Here is a 7,182-nt window from a genome sequence, read left to right as displayed (position 1 = left end):
TATGGTAAACAATAGTGTCTTTGAAAAATTCCAATCAGGCTTTCGTAAGTACCATAGCACGGAGACCGCCTTGTTGAGAGTCACAAATGACCTTTTAATAAATTCGGACGCAGGCATGGGGTCTGTTCTTGTTCTGCTGGACTTAGCCGCAGCTTTTGACACCGTAGACCATGAAACACTTTTAAACAGACTAAGGGACTGGGTCGGCTTATCCGGCACTGCCTTAGGTTGGTTTTTGTCTTATTTATTTAATCGGTTGTGCTGTGTCTCCATTAAGAACTACTCCTCATCTATTTCTAATATTAGGTATGGAGTACCGCAAGGGTCAATACTTGGACCTATTCTGTTCTCTATATATATGCTTCCACTAGGTGAGGTAATCAGGAGGCATGGCATTTCCTTTCATTTTTATGCTGATGATTCTCAATTGTACCTACCCATCAAGCCCAACGACCCACGTATGCTAAGTGCACTTCATGATTGCCTAAACGACATTAAAAGCTGGATGGCACTAAATTTTCTGCAGCTTAACTACAGAAAAACTGAAATCCTGGTCATTGGCCCCCGGCAACTATCCGAACAAATAATGCCTTCTATTGGAGACCTGTCAAATCTCATTAAACCTGTTGCAAGAAGCCTTGGAGTCCTCTTTGACAGTAATTTATGTTTTGAGCAACACATCACCAAGATTGTACAATCTTGTTTTTACCAACTCCGCAATATTTCTAAAATTCGATCAATTTTAAATCTCAGTGACGCTGAAACTTTGATACATTCTTTCATCTCCTCACGACTTGATTATTGTAACAGCCTTTTTACCTGCTTGAGCCAGAAAACACTCAAACGGCTACAGACTGTCCAAAACTCAGCTGCCAGGCTTTTAACAAGATCAACAAAATATGACCATATCACACCTGTTCTAGCGTCTCTACACTGGCTTCCCGTTTGTTTTAGGATTGATTTTAAGATTTTATTGATTACTTTTAAGGCTCTACATGACTTGGCCCCAGCATATATCTCAGAGCTTTTAGTCCCCTATGTGCCGTCTCGTAGTCTGAGGTCCTCAGGCAGTAGGCTGCTGTTGCTCCCAGTGTCCAGGCTCATAACTAAAGGGGACAGAGCTTTCTCCATACGGGCACCGAAGCTCTGGAATGACTTGCCTGAGGAAATTAGGTTGACTGAGTCACTAACCATTTTTAAATCTCTCCTCAAAACCCACTTTTACCGGAGAGCCTTTCCAGATTTCATTTGAGCCTGCTTTTGTTTTTATCCTGTCTTCTTTCTGTACATCACATGTTTTTTATGCTCTTTGTTTTAATTTGTGTTTCTATTGTTCAGCACTTTGTAACTGTGTTTTGAAAAGTGCTATATAAATAAAGTTTATTATTATTATATTATTATTATGTGTTACATTATATTTCGTTGTCCGTTATGCCAGTTCTATGTGCATGTATTGTAATGTTCTTCTTGTCAATCAGCGTGGGGGCGAATCATTAGGTCAGCTGGGGGAGGGCCTTGGAAGAACAGGAGGGTGGGGGCCTGCACGCGAGTGAGACCGTGTTGGGGGTTGCCGGGGTAACCGGGGTTTGTTTTATGTCGGTTTTCTGCCGTTGGTTACAATGTTACGGGTTTCAGTGACCTGGTTTTGGTTCATTAAAACTACCTTCAACTACTAATGACTCGACATCATTATGTCACCGGCGAGGTCGTTACAGTACTCGCTTAGTAACGCTTAGTTTTGTACTCTTAGTTTTAAAATAACGCTTAGGGGGTGGGGCATTGGAGGAAGGCGGGATGATTTGAATGTGCTGTAATTCTCAAATGCAACAAAGGTGAGAGTCCCTTTAATTTGTCTTTATCAATAGGTTTTCAACCTAATCCTAATCCGAATCCGAATCACACTACGGAATGTTTGTTGCTCATGTTCTAAACGATTCATGTTCAATAAAATCAAGGAGAAGGATTTGAGCTGTCCTGCGTCCTCTGTCTAACAGTGCCATTTCAAGTTGGGCAAGCACAAATGAAAACATCACCCAGATAACTTGACAATTTCTTTGTTTGTTCTTGAATTGACATAGAATGGAGCAAAATTGGGAAATGCGTTTATCCAATGAACAGATGGAGGTCAAGTCTATTTTCAGAAATGTAGGGGGATATATGAGTGGCCCCATGTCGAATGGTATGACCCAATCAGACAGAGAAAGCGCGCAAATTCGACGGTACCACCTTGTCATTTGTTTACCCAGGTGCCATGGCAACACCATTGCTACCTCTCATTGGCTGAATCTTTGAGAACGTTGTAGACTCAATCGATATAAGGTCACGGGGAGACGAAGCTCTGTTCGTTTGTATATTTTATTTACGTGACCATATTTTTGTTTTATGTTAAAAAAAAAAGAATCAAAGAACCAGTTCTTCTTGTTTTGGGGAACCAGTTCTTGTCGTTCACGTTCGGGATTCGCTGTGAACGAATCGGTCGCGACCGACTCATCCCTAACACACACACACACACATTAACACACTCATACACACCTGCCTACCCATCCACACACACGCATACACACCGGGCCCACAAACCAAAACACGCACACACACACACACACACCTACACACACCTACACACAAACACACACCCACACATACACATAAACGCACAAATAAATATTCATACACACACATACACACTAGCCGGTGTGTTCCGCGTTCAGGGTTAATTCTAGGGTTAGGTGTTAGGGTTAGGGTTAAGGGGTAGGGTTAGGGATTAGGGTAAGGGTTAGGGGTTAGGGTTAGGAGTTAGGGGTTAGGGGATAGGGTTAGGGTTCCGTGTTCAATTCCATCAGCCGGCTAACATTTGACACTAAGATGGCCGCCAGGTGAACAAGCTAGCTGGACCAGTGCCGTGTTCCAATACCCGTACTATCCGTACTTACTAGCCAAATTTTCAGTACGTAGTACGTTCCAATTCAGATCCGGCGAAAATAAGTATATTTCAAGGACCCGGATGTCGTACTCAAAACGGGCTAATCTTGAAGTGTGGATCGAAGGACACTTTCCGTACTCAACGGCAGCCATCTTAGCTACGTAGCGGAGGAGGCGGAGCCAGGCTGAGCGCTCAACTCGAAAAAAAAATGGATACCGAAGGGACAGCGCCTGCAGCTCCTACACCATACAAATGTAAGTTTTGTCGTGTTACATATTCATATTTATTACATTTTACAATCGCCTCTGAATAGTTTTTTTAGGCGGTGTCACGCCAAATTTGTACCGGGTGCCAAATTTGTACCGGGCACGTCATCAGTTGTCCGTTGCCAGGCAACGGACAATTGATTACGTAAGGGTTGTCCGTTGCCGGGCAGCTTTCAAAAAACATTCGCACTCATGGTGCCAAAGACGAAATAACATAATACAGATAACGGATCGCTAGATAACACTTGTTTTTACTTTATATTTGTATTGTATTTAATTGTTTAATCAAATTTAGCTAGTAAACTCAGTGTTTAAAGCGGGTTTCAAAAAACATTCGCACTCATGTTGCCAAAGACGAAATAACATAATACAGAAAACGGATCGCTAGATAACACTTGTTTTTACTTTATATTTGTATTGTACCCAATTTGTGCTTCATGAGGGTGCAGAATCAAAGCACTGTAAATTGCGCTTTGGCGTACCACAAGGGTCGGTTCTTAGTCCATTACTTTTTGCAATTTATATGCTTCCCCTGGGCGACGTTATCCGCAGCTTCGGAATTAGTTTCCATTGCTATGCGGATGACACCCAGCTCTACATTCCTGTAGATTCCGGGGACTCGGCCCAGATTCAAAGGGTTGAGTCCTGTCTGACTGCTGTGAAGGGCTGGATGTCACAAAACTTCCTACAGCTTAATACTGGGAAGACAGAGCTGATGATTATCGGCTCGAAGCGGGACCGGGAAGAGTTTGAGGATGTCTCTCTGTGGTTGGATGGCTTCGCCATCCCACAGAGTGCATCCGTCAGAAATCTTGGTGTCCTGTTTGACCCTCAATTATGCTTTGACCAACATATAAGAAGTATAACTAGAATTGCCTTTTTCCATCTGAGAAACATTGCAAGAATCAGACCAATGTTATCTGCAGTGGATGCAGAGACACTGATTCATGCATTTGTTTCGTCAAGACTGGACTATTGCAATGCACTGTTCTCGGGATTACCGAACTCTACCACAAAAAGTCTACAGCTGGTACACAATGCGGCAGCTAGACTGCTGACCAGAACGAGAAAGTTTGATCATATTACACCTATTCTCGCCTCTCTACACTGGCTACCAATAACTTTCAGATCAGACTTTAAGGTGCTATTGCTAACCTATAAAGCCTGATCATTCCTTATAGTCCTTCTCGGTCCCTCCGGTCTTCGGGAGCCGGCCTTCTTTCACTGCCGAAGGTTAAAAAGAAATCGGCTGGACAGAGAGCGTTTGCCTATCGAGCCCCCTTCCTATGGAATAGGCTGCCATCAGCGATCAGGGAAGCTGACTGTGGAGCTATTCAAAGGAAAGCTCAAAACGCACCTCTACAATCTTGCATTTGGAGTGTGAAAACAACAGATGCGAAGTGAAGACTACTCTGTTTGCTTGTGCTTTTCTTATTACAATATACATTCCCACTATGTACTTTTCTGTTCTAATTCACTATTCTGTCTGTTCTAGCGTGTTGCGGGTGCTGGACTGGATGCCTGGACTCTCCTCATGGATAACCGGCCAGAACCCCATCACCATTTTAATATGATGTGCATGTATTTACCTGTATGTCAATTGTGGCACTCATTGCACTCCTGACCATCCCTGGAAGAAGGGATCCCCTACACTGCGTTTCTTCTCAAGATTTCTTCCTTGCTGATTCAAGGGAGTTTTTTCTTGCCCGTGTGGGGGCATGGGTAAAGGGGGGTGTCACAAATATTTGGCCTGTTAAGCCCTTTGAGACTGTAATGGTGATTAAGGGCTATACAAATAAAATTTAATTGAATTATTGTATTTAATTGTTGAACATTAATTGTTCAACAATATCCGTACTATCTACTACGTACATTTTTCAGATTTGAGTGCTGTTCCAAATCGAGTACTCCGTGGTGCACTAACCGGAAATTACGATCCTTTTTATACTTCCTTTAAGTATACTCATGGAAGTACGGGTATTGGAACATGCCTATATCTGCTCCGTCACACAAACGGCATCCATGAGTGATGTGAACAGGGCTGAACTGTGGTGAAAGAACGGCAGGTCTCACGGTGTGTAATTAGGGTTGCCACCTTGGATTTGGGAAAAAAAGGGACACTCGATCAAATGTTTGGGGCAGAGGGCTCGGCCAATATTACCAGTTCAGACTGACCAATGAACATACAATTCGGACAAAGGAGACGGAAACAAAGTCATGTTAATAAATATTAATTCAGGGGTCACCAGGGTGGATGTACACCAGCAGATAATTTCAGTCCAGCAGCCATGTCAACACACTAGACTAGAACACAGAGACATTGCATGATGAGACTTGATCACAAACTTTCAACATTGATATTATTTCAACATTTATATTTTTGTATTTCTTGTTTGTTTTGGTGTTGTGAGTGTGTGTGTGTTTGATTATACGTATGTGATTAGATTAGTATGTGTTTGTTTGTACGAGACTCGGAATGTATGGTTAATATAACTATTTATGGACTCTAGGAAGAATAGCCATGCTACTGTGCTGCTGCAATTGGATATCCAATAAAAAATAAATTAATCATTAATCAATAAATCAATATGGGCAATTGGAATTTTATGAAGACCCCCATGAAACTAGCCGTGCTATCTATGAGCTAATTGTGGATATTATTATTATTACAACTGATTACGTAAGGGTTGTCCGTTGCCGGGCAGGTTTAAAAAAAACATTCGCACTCATGTTGCCAAAGACGAAATAACATAATACAGATAACGGATCGCTAGATAACACTTGTTTTTACTTTATATTTGTATTGTATTTAATTGTTTAATCAAATTTAGCTAGTAAACTCAGTGTTTAAAGCGGGTTTCAAAAAACATTCGCGCTCATGTTGCCAAAGACGAAATAACATAATACAGAAAACGGATCGCTAGATAATACTTGTTTTTACTTTATATTTGTATTGTATTTAATTGTTGAACATTAATTGTTCAACACCAAGGTGCCGTGTTCCAATACCTGTACTTCCATGAGTATACTTAAAGGAAGTATACTATCCGTACTATCTACTACGTTAATTTTTCAGATGTGAGTGCTGTTCCAAATCGAGTACTCCGTGGTGCACTAACCGGAAATTACGATCCTTTTTTTTTACTTCCTTTAAGTATACTCATGGAAGTACGGGTATTGGAACACGCCTATATCTGCTCCGTCACACAAACAGCATCCATGAGTGATGTGAACAGGGCTGAACTGTGGTGAACGAACGGCAGGTCTCACGGTGTGTAATTAGGGTTGCCACCTTGGATTTGGGAAAAAAAGGGACACTCGATCAAATGTTTGGGGCAGAGGGCTCGGCCATTATTACCAGTTCAGACTGACCAATGAACATACAATTCGGACAAAGGAGACGGAAACAAAGTCATGTTAATAAATATTAGTTCAGGGGTCACCAGGGTGGATGTACACCAGCAGATAATTTCAGTCCAGCAGCCATGTCAACACACTAGACTAGAACACAGAGACATCACATGATGAGACTTGATCACAAACTTTCAACATTGATATTATTTCAACATTTATATTTTTGTATTTCTTGTTTGTTTTGGTGTTGTGAGTGTGTGTGTGTTTGTGTGTGTGTGTTTGATTATACGTATGTGATTAGATTAGTATGTGTTTATGTTTGTACGAGACTCTGAATGTATGGTTAATATCATAGGCGTCGATTACGGGGGGGACGGGGGGGACATGTCCCCCCCACTATTTGAAATACGAATTTTGTCCCCACCAGTTTTAAAAATTTCCAAACCAATTGCGACTGAAAAAATCCCCACATACTCAACCGAAATCGTTGAGTCTAAAATCATGCGATAGGCGCGCTCGAAGACATCATTTATTAGATAGGCCTACCTAATAAACCGTTGGAACACACAAGACCGGGACCCATAGCAACGCCGGTAAACAAACCCCGACTCCGGAGAAGCCCAATCCCTATGAGCTCCCCGC

At 41.9% G+C, this 7,182-nt stretch overlaps 1 long non-coding RNA gene across 1 annotated transcript; it reads right to left on the bottom strand.

Moving 5' to 3' along the window:
* Window positions 1–729: 729 nt before the first annotated feature.
* LOC132466350 (uncharacterized) lies at window positions 730–1,387 on the bottom strand. Its single transcript, XR_009527840.1, has 2 exons — window positions 1,188–1,387; window positions 730–1,125 (listed from the first exon to the last, which is right to left on the bottom strand). It is a non-coding gene; the product is annotated as an uncharacterized LOC132466350 (long non-coding RNA).
* Between the last annotated feature and the right edge of the window lie 5,795 nt (window positions 1,388–7,182).

Source organism: Gadus macrocephalus, chromosome 10 (genome assembly GCF_031168955.1).
Source record: "Gadus macrocephalus chromosome 10, ASM3116895v1".
NCBI classification, from domain to species: Eukaryota; Metazoa; Chordata; class Actinopteri; order Gadiformes; family Gadidae; genus Gadus; species Gadus macrocephalus.
Note: the sequence above shows the minus strand (reverse complement) of the source record. Positions and strands in the feature narration are given on the sequence as shown.